Below are 9,494 nucleotides of genomic sequence, written 5' to 3' on the forward strand. Positions count from 1 at the left end.
GGTCTTCCTCCGCCTTACCTTGATATGCCAGGGATTTAACCTGAGATCTTACCATTGCAATATGCCTTGATGCTACTGAGATAAACCCCTTCCTGATATATACCGGTATATCTGCAATAGACACAAGAGACATGCATCACCACCCAGAATGGAGATGTCTGCTTTCTACAGATCTGGGGTAGTAGGTTGTGCTATAAGAATTTTAATGTCATATATATAAAAAATGAAATGTTCATAACTATATATATAAACCACATGTCTGAAACCCCATAGAAAAGGTCGTGAACAAATTTACCTCAAATATTTCTCTGCAAGGTCAATGTGAGAAACCTCCCCATTGTCTCTTTCCTCACAAATCCTGTCTTAAGAGCACATTCAAGATATAAACGGGGTGTGAGCCTATAACCTGTGACCTAGATTCAGGAATTAAGTACAGTGGTACCTCGAGTTAAGAACATAATTCGTTCTGGAGGTCCGTTCTTAACCTGAAACTGTTCTTAACCTGAGGTACCACTTTAGCTAATGGGGCCTCCTGCTGCCGCTGTGCCGCTGCTGCACAATTTCTGTTCTCATCCTGAAGCAAAGTTCTTAACCCAAGGTACAGTGGTACCTCTGGATAAGAACTTAATTCATTCCGGAGGTCCGTTCTTAACCTGAAATTGTTCTTAACCTGAGGTACCACTTTAGCTAATGGGGCCTCTCGCTGCTGCTGCTGCTGCGCCACTGCTGCGCAATTTCTGTTCTCATCCTGAAGCAAAGTTCTTAACTCGAGGTACTATTTCTGGGTTAGCGGAGTCTGTAACCTGAAGCGTATGTAACCCGAGGTACCACTGTAGTTATAATAACAAAAGAGTGGCCAAAACGCAGGTGATGCAATCAGGTAACTTGCCAAACAGGAGATAAACAACGCATTCAGATTTCTGTTGTAGACCGCCTTTTCTGTGATGTAAGTAAGATGTATCTGGGGGTGGTCTTGGACTCCAGGGCGGGCAATTTAAAATGTCAATATAAGGGCAGGCACACCTTTGTTCTGAGTCCTCCTCCTCTCTCCTGCGTGTGGCAGAGCACCCTGTTGCAACAGTTAATAAAGATCAGGTTTACTAGCTGCTTTGCTTCTCAATATTCTCTGGTTGGTCTCTGTTATTTTCTCCTACCAAGAGAGAACCTACAAAAGGACTCTGTATGGGCTCTTGGGTACCCCCAAAGGGAAAAGGAGCAGGGGTTTTTTCTTAAATCAGTTGAAGAATAGTAAATCCGGACAAGATACAAACAGGCTTTTGCCAGTGTGAGGTAAATAAGGATGGTCCTAATGAAGTGAGATAGCTGGAGTATATACTAAATAAGGATGTTTTGTCTGAGAAGAGGAACTTCAGATATCTGGTGTGAGTGTTTTTCCCTTTTCTCAACCAAGTTAAACTTGCTTTTAAAAAAGACCAAAAGAAAGACAAAAGAAAGCTCATTCCAATGCATGAAGTTAAACCAAATCAATGAAAGTGCATTAACTTAGAAGCCAAAAAGAATCCTTCACAATTACAGCACATGGGGGTCAAAATGAAAAAGAAAATGGCTTTTCCTTCGCAGGCTGTATAACATTTCTAATAACCTCGTTTCTCCCTCCATCATCTCTCATTACGACAGAATATGAAAACAAGGGGAAAGCCTCAGGAAAAGGCACCTCGCTTGTCCTGGGGCTTTTGATGACAGGAATGGCAATTTTGTCAAATCCTGAGATCTAGACAAACAGAATCGACATTTCCAGATCGCGCTTTTTTATTATTAAATTCACAACTAAAGTCCACATTTAAACGTTTGCACTTCGAAAGGCATTCTGAAAGCACCGAGGCTCGGAAAGGACTAATAAAGAAAATCCAATCCATTCACAGGGTTTGGCCTCTCTGGCCCTGAGAGGCAGCAGAAGGCCTTCCCTGCAGGGCAGAGATGGGGGGGGCGTATTTTGACACTGTTTGCATTTAAAGGCGAACCCACATCATTTGCACTTCTAGGAACAACACGCAAATCGAAACATGCCCCTTCGCAATTTGCGCTTCTCCTAAATTTGCAGTGCAGGCAACAAATGCATCTACTGGTGTGCATACACATATTCATGAAAATAACAATAAAAATGCCTCATGTTAGGGAAAACGGCTTTGCGAAAATGTGTATATTGGTCAAAATCGTATGAAAAATATTAGGGGGGAAATTGCACTAAAATGCTGATGAATTTTCATGAGGACCTTTTTTAAAAGAAGAAGAAGAAGAAGCAAGGAGCTATCTCTTTCTGCCACCTCCTAAAAATGTAATTTTACCCAGGCATTTTCTGACCCACGTTTTAGCTATGTTTATGTTTAGCTATGTTTTATCTTACGCTTTTCTTGTTGTCGTATATTGCTTAGTTTTTTAAAAAAGTGGCCTAGAAATCAAATCTAATCAAATCAATAAATATTTTGGGACAAAACTCCTAAAACAGCTCAGTGAAGATTGAACATCCTTGGTGGACCACGTGGTGTTTGGTGTGTGTTTGTAGGGTATGTGTGTGTGAGAGACAGAATGAGAGAGAGACAAACAGACATAGGAACTTGCCCTTTACAGAGTCAGACTATTGATCCATCTACCTCAGTACTGACCACACTGACTGGCAGCAGCTCTCCAGGGTTTCGAACGTGGAGGTCTCTACTAGCTCTGCATAGAAATGCTAGGGATTGAACCTAGGCCTTCTGCATGCAAAACAAGAGCTTTACCACTGAGCTATGTCCCTTCCCTTGTAAAAACAGGAGTGCAGGACACTGCCTTGTACCCGCTCAAGCCACTGGTCCATCCAGCTCAGTGTTGTCTAACCTGACCGGCAATGTCTCTGCAATATTTCAGAGAGGGGTCTTCCCAAGCCCTTGTTGGAGATCTCAGGGACTGAACCCGGCACCTTCTGTGCAAAAAGCAAATGCTCTTCCACTCAGCTATGTACCTTCTCCATTTCCCCTGGAATGGAACTTGGGCAGCCTGGAGCGAGGAATTTGTTTCTGTTTTATTGCATTTGTTATCCCACCTTTTCCTCCAAGGACCTCAGGGTGGCATACGTAGTTGTCCTCCTTATTAAACCCCCAGAACAAACCAGTGAGGTGGGTTCAGTTGGGAGGCAATGACTGGCTCAAGGTCACCCAGGGAGCTTCATGGCTGAGAGGGGATTTGAACCCTGATCTCCCAGGTCCTAGTCCAACGCTCTAACCACTACACCACACAGGCATCCCTGAGTGCAGAAGCACTTGGCGCTGCAGCGTTTTGTTCCTGAGTCACACTTGCCGTTCCCTCTGGGAACAGACTTTGTGGTCTTGGCCACTTCAAACCACAGTTTAGCAGACCCTCTCTATGGCTTCCGTTCCTCACCTACTTCCCAACATGTAGGCTGAATTTCAGCATGAAAGCCTTCCATCTCTTTATGTCCCTTGGCCTAGACCTGTAGCCAAGTTTACAGACTTGGGTGGACAGTTCCAGCCTCAGGATGCAGAGTTCTCCATTTCAAGAAGCTAGAAGGAAGAAAAAAAACAACCCTATGTTTTACCTAGAAGTAAAAGCCTACTCTGAGGAGCTGCGCAGCCATGGTCTACCCCAGCCTTTGCTTATGCCCCAAAGAGCCACATAGTGGCAGTGGCGGGGTAGGGAATACAGTTGTGCGACCGCTTCTCCAATACCACGAAGATAACATAACAAAGGAAGAGAAAACTCCCTGGAAAAGACCCTGATGTTGGGAAAGATTGAGGGCACAAGGAGAAGGGGGTGGCAGAGGCTGAGATGGTTGGACAGTGTTCTTGAAGCTACTAACATGAGTTTGACCAAACTGCGGGAGGCAGTGGAAGACAGGAGTGCCTGGCCTGCTCTGGTCCATGGGGTCACGAAGAGTCGGACACGACTAAATGACTAAACAACAACAACATAACAAAGCCTCTTCCCCATACCAATTCACCATAGTGAAGTATGATAGCAAGTTAGCAGAAAGCCTCATCTCTGTCCTGCGAGTTTCACAGGAACCATATCAATGGCAAGCCATATGTATTTATATATAATAGATAAAGCCAAATTGTTGCCATCCACTTCTTTGCACTTCAAGGGAAGTTTTATGTTTGCCCAGCCATCACCGGCACTTGCTGCCGTTTCAGTGCTGCATTTATATTTGATACTATTAGAAGAGGGGATGAAATAGACTTTTAGAAGTGCTAGTGAAATATTTATAGAAAAGCACAGAGAACCCGTGTCAAGGGGAAGAGAGGAGAATAAGGGGGGAAGGCTTCCATGTGTGAGAGAGGGATATAAAGAAAGAGATCACACAGATGGCCATTTTAAACAAGATATAGATCTAGTTTAGATCTAGCATAGTCAGTGTGGTGTAGTGGTTAGAGCATCAGATTAGGACCTGGGAGACAGCAGGGGGGACTTGGCCATGAAGCTCACAAGGGGGGACCTTGGAGACCAGTCACTCACTCTCAGCCTAACCTACCTCACTGGGTTGTTGTGGGAATGGAGGGGAAGAACAATGTACATTACCCTGAGCTCCTTGGAGAAAAAGGTAGGCTAGAAAAGCAAGCCACTTACCACATGAGTAGGGATGGGGAAATCTGCCAATTTTGGTTTCTCTCTGTTTCTACTTTTTCCACTCTTAAGTCCAGTTTTCTACACTTCCGTATCAGTTTGCGATTTTTAAAAAGTCGTCCTGAAAATTCACCACCATTTTAGTGCAAATTTCTTCTAACAGACACATTATTTTTTGCATGCAATTTTGCCTAATATGTACATTTTCGCAAAGCTGGTGGTGGTGCAGTGGTCAGAGTGTCGGTCTAGGACCCGGGAGACCAGGGTTCAAATCCTCACTTGGCCATGAAACTCGCAGGGTGACCTTGGGAGGTGAGTTGCTAACCTTCCTCACTGGGTTGTTGTGGGGATTAAATGAGGAGGGGGAACCACGTCTGCTACCTTGAGCTCCTTAGAGAAACTGTGGGATAGAAATGCAAATAAATAATAAAAATAATAAATCAATGCATTATTGCATATTGTTTTTACTGTTGTTGTTTAGTCATTTAGTCGTGTCCGACTCTTCGTGACCCCATGGACCAGAGCACTCCAGGCACTTCTGTCTTCCACTGCCTCCCGTAGTTTGGTCAAACTCATGCTGGTAGCTTCGAGAACACTGTCCAACCATCTCATCTTCTGTCATCCCCTTCTCCTTGTGCCCTCCATCTTTCCCAACATCAGGGTCTTTTCCAGGGAGTCTTCTCTTCTCATGAGGTGGCCAAAGTATTGGAGCCTCAGCTTCAGGATCTGTCCTTCCAGTGAGCACTCAGGGCTGATTTCCTTCAGAATAGATAGGATTGATCTTCTTGCAGTCCATGGGACTCTCAAGAGTCTCCCCCAGCACCATAATTCAAAAGCATCAATTCTTCGGCGATCAGCCTTCTTTATGGTCCAGCTCTCACTTCCATACATCACTACTGGGAAAACCATGGCTTTAACTATATGGACCTTATTGTTGTTTTTACTAATAGATGCATTTTATCCACACTTAACCCCAGTACATATGCTGTTTGTACCCACTACCTGGAGAACTGAAGAACTGAACTGCAAAATTCAGAGACGAGTGCATTTCAAAGGAAGACTGTTTTCTGGTTCAGGAAAGCTTATTTTGTGTTCTTGGTGGTGTTGGTCACATTTCCAGTTGCTGCCAGACACAGTTCTCCACCTTCAGGCTCCAGAGTTCTGGGTTCAACCTAATTCTCAAATGACCTCAGATGTTGCATGAGGCTAGAAGCCAAAATTATACTGTAATTAATGCATCCAATATGCCTCCCTGTCCCTCGGACCTTCTCTCTCTCTTACACACAGAGAGAATCCCATTCCAGAACTGTTCTTGCCCTTTCCAGAAACTCATTTGCCACAGTGAGTGGATGAGAAGTGGAAAGACCCATTAATGAACAGTCTGGACCAAGTCAAATCTTCCAGTAATAAAACACTGAATCCTAATTTGACCTCCACTTCTTACACTGGGGGACGGTGCATCTTTGCTGGGGTGATGTGGGGGGAGCACGCAGGGCACTGAATCTGATTATCTCAGAAGTAGAACTCATGCAGATTGGGACGTTAATCTGCTACGTACACATTCAGAAGCAATCCGTGAATTTCTGAGCATCTCAGTTTACAGCTGGGCCTCCTCAACCTGTGACCTGCCGAGCCTAAAGCAACACACTAGCCATGCACAGCAGCCCACCGGGGGCTCGTTAAACCTCCATTTTTTGCCGCTTGCTCCCAGAATCGCAGAAATGTGGTTGGTAAGCACCAAGTGAGCCCCTGCGCATGACTGGTGAGCCATAGCCTCCTGCAGGCCTTGCAGAGTTTCTCCTGCAAGTTCCAAAGATCTCAGAAACCACAGTAACTCAGAACAGGGCTTTGGGTGTGGCTGACCCTGTTCCATGGAACAGCAGACCCTCCAAGTGTCCCTAATTTCCAGGGATGTCCCTGATTTAGAGAAGCTGTCCCAGTTTCTGATTTGATCCCGGAATGTCCTGCTTTTCCTGAGGATGAGCCTATTTTCACTGCAGAAATGTTGGAGGGTATGGAGTTATGTGACCCCCGAGCCAAGGCGATAAGTAACTAGACAACCTTTAGATGACATCTGAAGGCAGCCCTGTAGAAGGAAGCTTTTTTAATGTTTAATGTTTTATTATGTTTTTATATATGTTGGAAGCCGCCCAGAGTGGCTGGGGCAACCCAGTCAGATGAGCGCGGTATAAATAAAATTAATAATGATGATGAAGAAGAAGAATAGGACGTCCCTATTTTTGTCAGAGGAATGTTGGAGGGTATGTGTTTTTGTTCCGACAGCTTTTCATAGCCGGATAAATGGGTTTTACTACAAGTGGCCACTTGTTATGGTTTTAGTCAGTGCTTTTTTCTGGAGGGATGCAGGAGTATGCATACCCCTAAACATTTTGTGAATTTAACGGGAGAAGAAACAATTATTATTTTTTTAAGTTTCTTCTCTAGCATGGTGAATCATCAGTTCTGTTGCTACCCCCGATGGCGGCCTCATTTCCTGTCACGGTGTTTCCTGAGTCTCAGACGGAAGCGAGTGTTTAATGTGTGAAGCAGTGTGGAATTTGGATGTGTGGTGCTTTACTGATGAAAGTTTGGCCTCGTTGAGGGGCAGTATTTCAATATGAGTAATGCATGTTCTTTATACTTTTGTCCATTTACGGTACATATTTATTATTCCTGATTTGAACTATAAAATGGTGATTTTCCTGATTCAAAATGAGAGTACCCCTAAACATTTTTTTAGAAGAAAAAAAAAGCACTGGTTTTGGTGTTATTTTAAATGTATTGGTTTGGTTTTGTGATTTTTAACTGTTTTTAATTATCTTGTGTGTAAAACAAGAGTCCTTCCTGGGGAATAGGAAAGACTTATGTCTGTCTGTGAGCCTAGGGAGTTTCTACCAGAACAGAGAATCCTGGGCTACTTGGACAAATAGTGTGGCCTGGTGGGTTCTCTCTGCTGAAATGTGTCCTTCAACTCTGATCATGCCTCTTGCCTGTCTGGATGGAGGACAGAGAAGAGCATGTATAGAAACTAGCCTATTGCACAAAAGTAAAATTTGCCTTCATTGCTCCACCCACTTTAGCCTCTGGCCCCGCCCACCACTGGCATCTATTCCCCCCAGTATCCCCCCCAAAAAAAGTTGTTCCTGGGCTGAAAAAGGTTCTCAACCCCTAACTGCATTTAGCCCCACCATAGCATCCCACAGCTATAGATATACAGAGAAGAGCCAGAGTGGTGTAGTGGTTAGAGTATTGGACTAGGACTGGGGGAATCAGGGTTCAAATCCCTGCTCAGCCATGAAGCTCAGCAGGTGACACTGGGCCACTCACTCACTTCTGGCCTACCTCACAGGGTTGTTGAGTGGATAAAATAGGAAGAATAACTTTGTACGCCACCTTGAACAACTTGGAGGGAAGGTGGGCTGCAAATGCACTAAACAAGCAAACAAATAAAGCAACAAGAGCAACCACCACCAGCAGCAGCAGCAGGGCCATAGCTAGGGGGGGGGTGAAGTGAGCCCCTGCCAGGGGTGCAGGTGAGGGACGGGCACAAAATCAGCTAAAATATGTCCATAAATAAAAATATTGATTATTGTCTCATAAGAAAAGGTTTTAAATAGAGGGTGCATTGAATGAGTGGAGTGGGGGGTTGGAGGAGAGGCAGAAAGAAGAGCTAATTTGTCCATGGCTAGGGGGTGCAATCTGGACTGTTCTGCCAGGGGCGCAAGATCACCTAGCTATGACTGACCACCAGAACAATAAAGATATATAGGTATGGATTAAATCGTCCATAAGGTGCTGCAGGCAGCTCTCTGCTGGCCCAACATACCCAAATGATCTGTGTGTAGAGAAATTAACTGAGATGGGGAAGTCCAGATAGCTTCTGTCTCTCTACTGCTGATTTTCTCATCACACAAGTCGCTGGCCTAAATGCCGTTGGGACAATCTTGAGATGGACAGGAAATCTGGAGTTTGAAAACATAAGCTCAGCTTCCTGCAGTCTAAAGAGTACAGCAAGCCTATTACATGCCCTGCCTGCAGACTCTTAGGCATGTGCATATAAATACATGCTTTTTTATGGCAGTCTTGGTACAGCTAGCTAGAGCCGGCCGGTATTAAATAAGTCACCTGCCACATCCCAGCCAGCATTTGCTCCCCTGGATGATTAAAATACGAGCCTTCCTCACTGAAGGCCTTCCTTATTCGAGCAGCACCTTCACTCTCCAACTCCTTCCTGGCTTGTTTATTTTGCTTAATGGCTTACCTGAGGCCGTATATTTGTTCTTCAATGTTTTAAACATCCACGGTGCTGGAAAGCTAAAGACAGCTTGCTCAAGCAACGCAAAACCCGGGGCTCTGCCAGATGGCCTGTTTGTTGATCATCCATCCGGATTTGCTTGCACAAAGATCACACGGAGGTGAGACAATATATGGTCCTTCCTGAGCATTTGTCGTGATTTGTTTGCACAGAGGTCGTACGGCAATGAGCCTTTGTGCGGATGTCATTGTTTGGGTAGTGTTTCCATCTCTTCCCATTGGCTGCTAGCCATGTGGGCTGTGTTCCACCTCCCCTGTTGGAGGCAGCAGGCCTCTCAGTGACGCTAGCAGAGCATCGCAAGTGGAGAAGGCGTGCTGTTGAGCTTGGATTCTGTTTGACCACTGTATTTTAATACTTTGTTGGAAGCTGCCTAGAGTGGTTGGGGAAACCCAGCCAGATGGGCGGGGTATAAATAAATTATTATTATTATTATTATTATTATTATTATTATTATTATTATTACCATCATCATCATCATCACAGGTATCTGGTCAATGGCTGTGAGAGCAGGATGCCTGCAATAGATGGGTCTTTGTTCTGACCCACCAGGGCTTTTCTTATGTTCTAAAGTGAAAAGGAATTAATTGGCCATTCATCCTAT

This window comes from Podarcis filfolensis (genome assembly GCF_964270895.1).
Source record: "Podarcis filfolensis genome assembly, chromosome: 8".
In the NCBI taxonomy this organism is placed as follows: Eukaryota; Metazoa; Chordata; class Lepidosauria; order Squamata; family Lacertidae; genus Podarcis; species Podarcis filfolensis.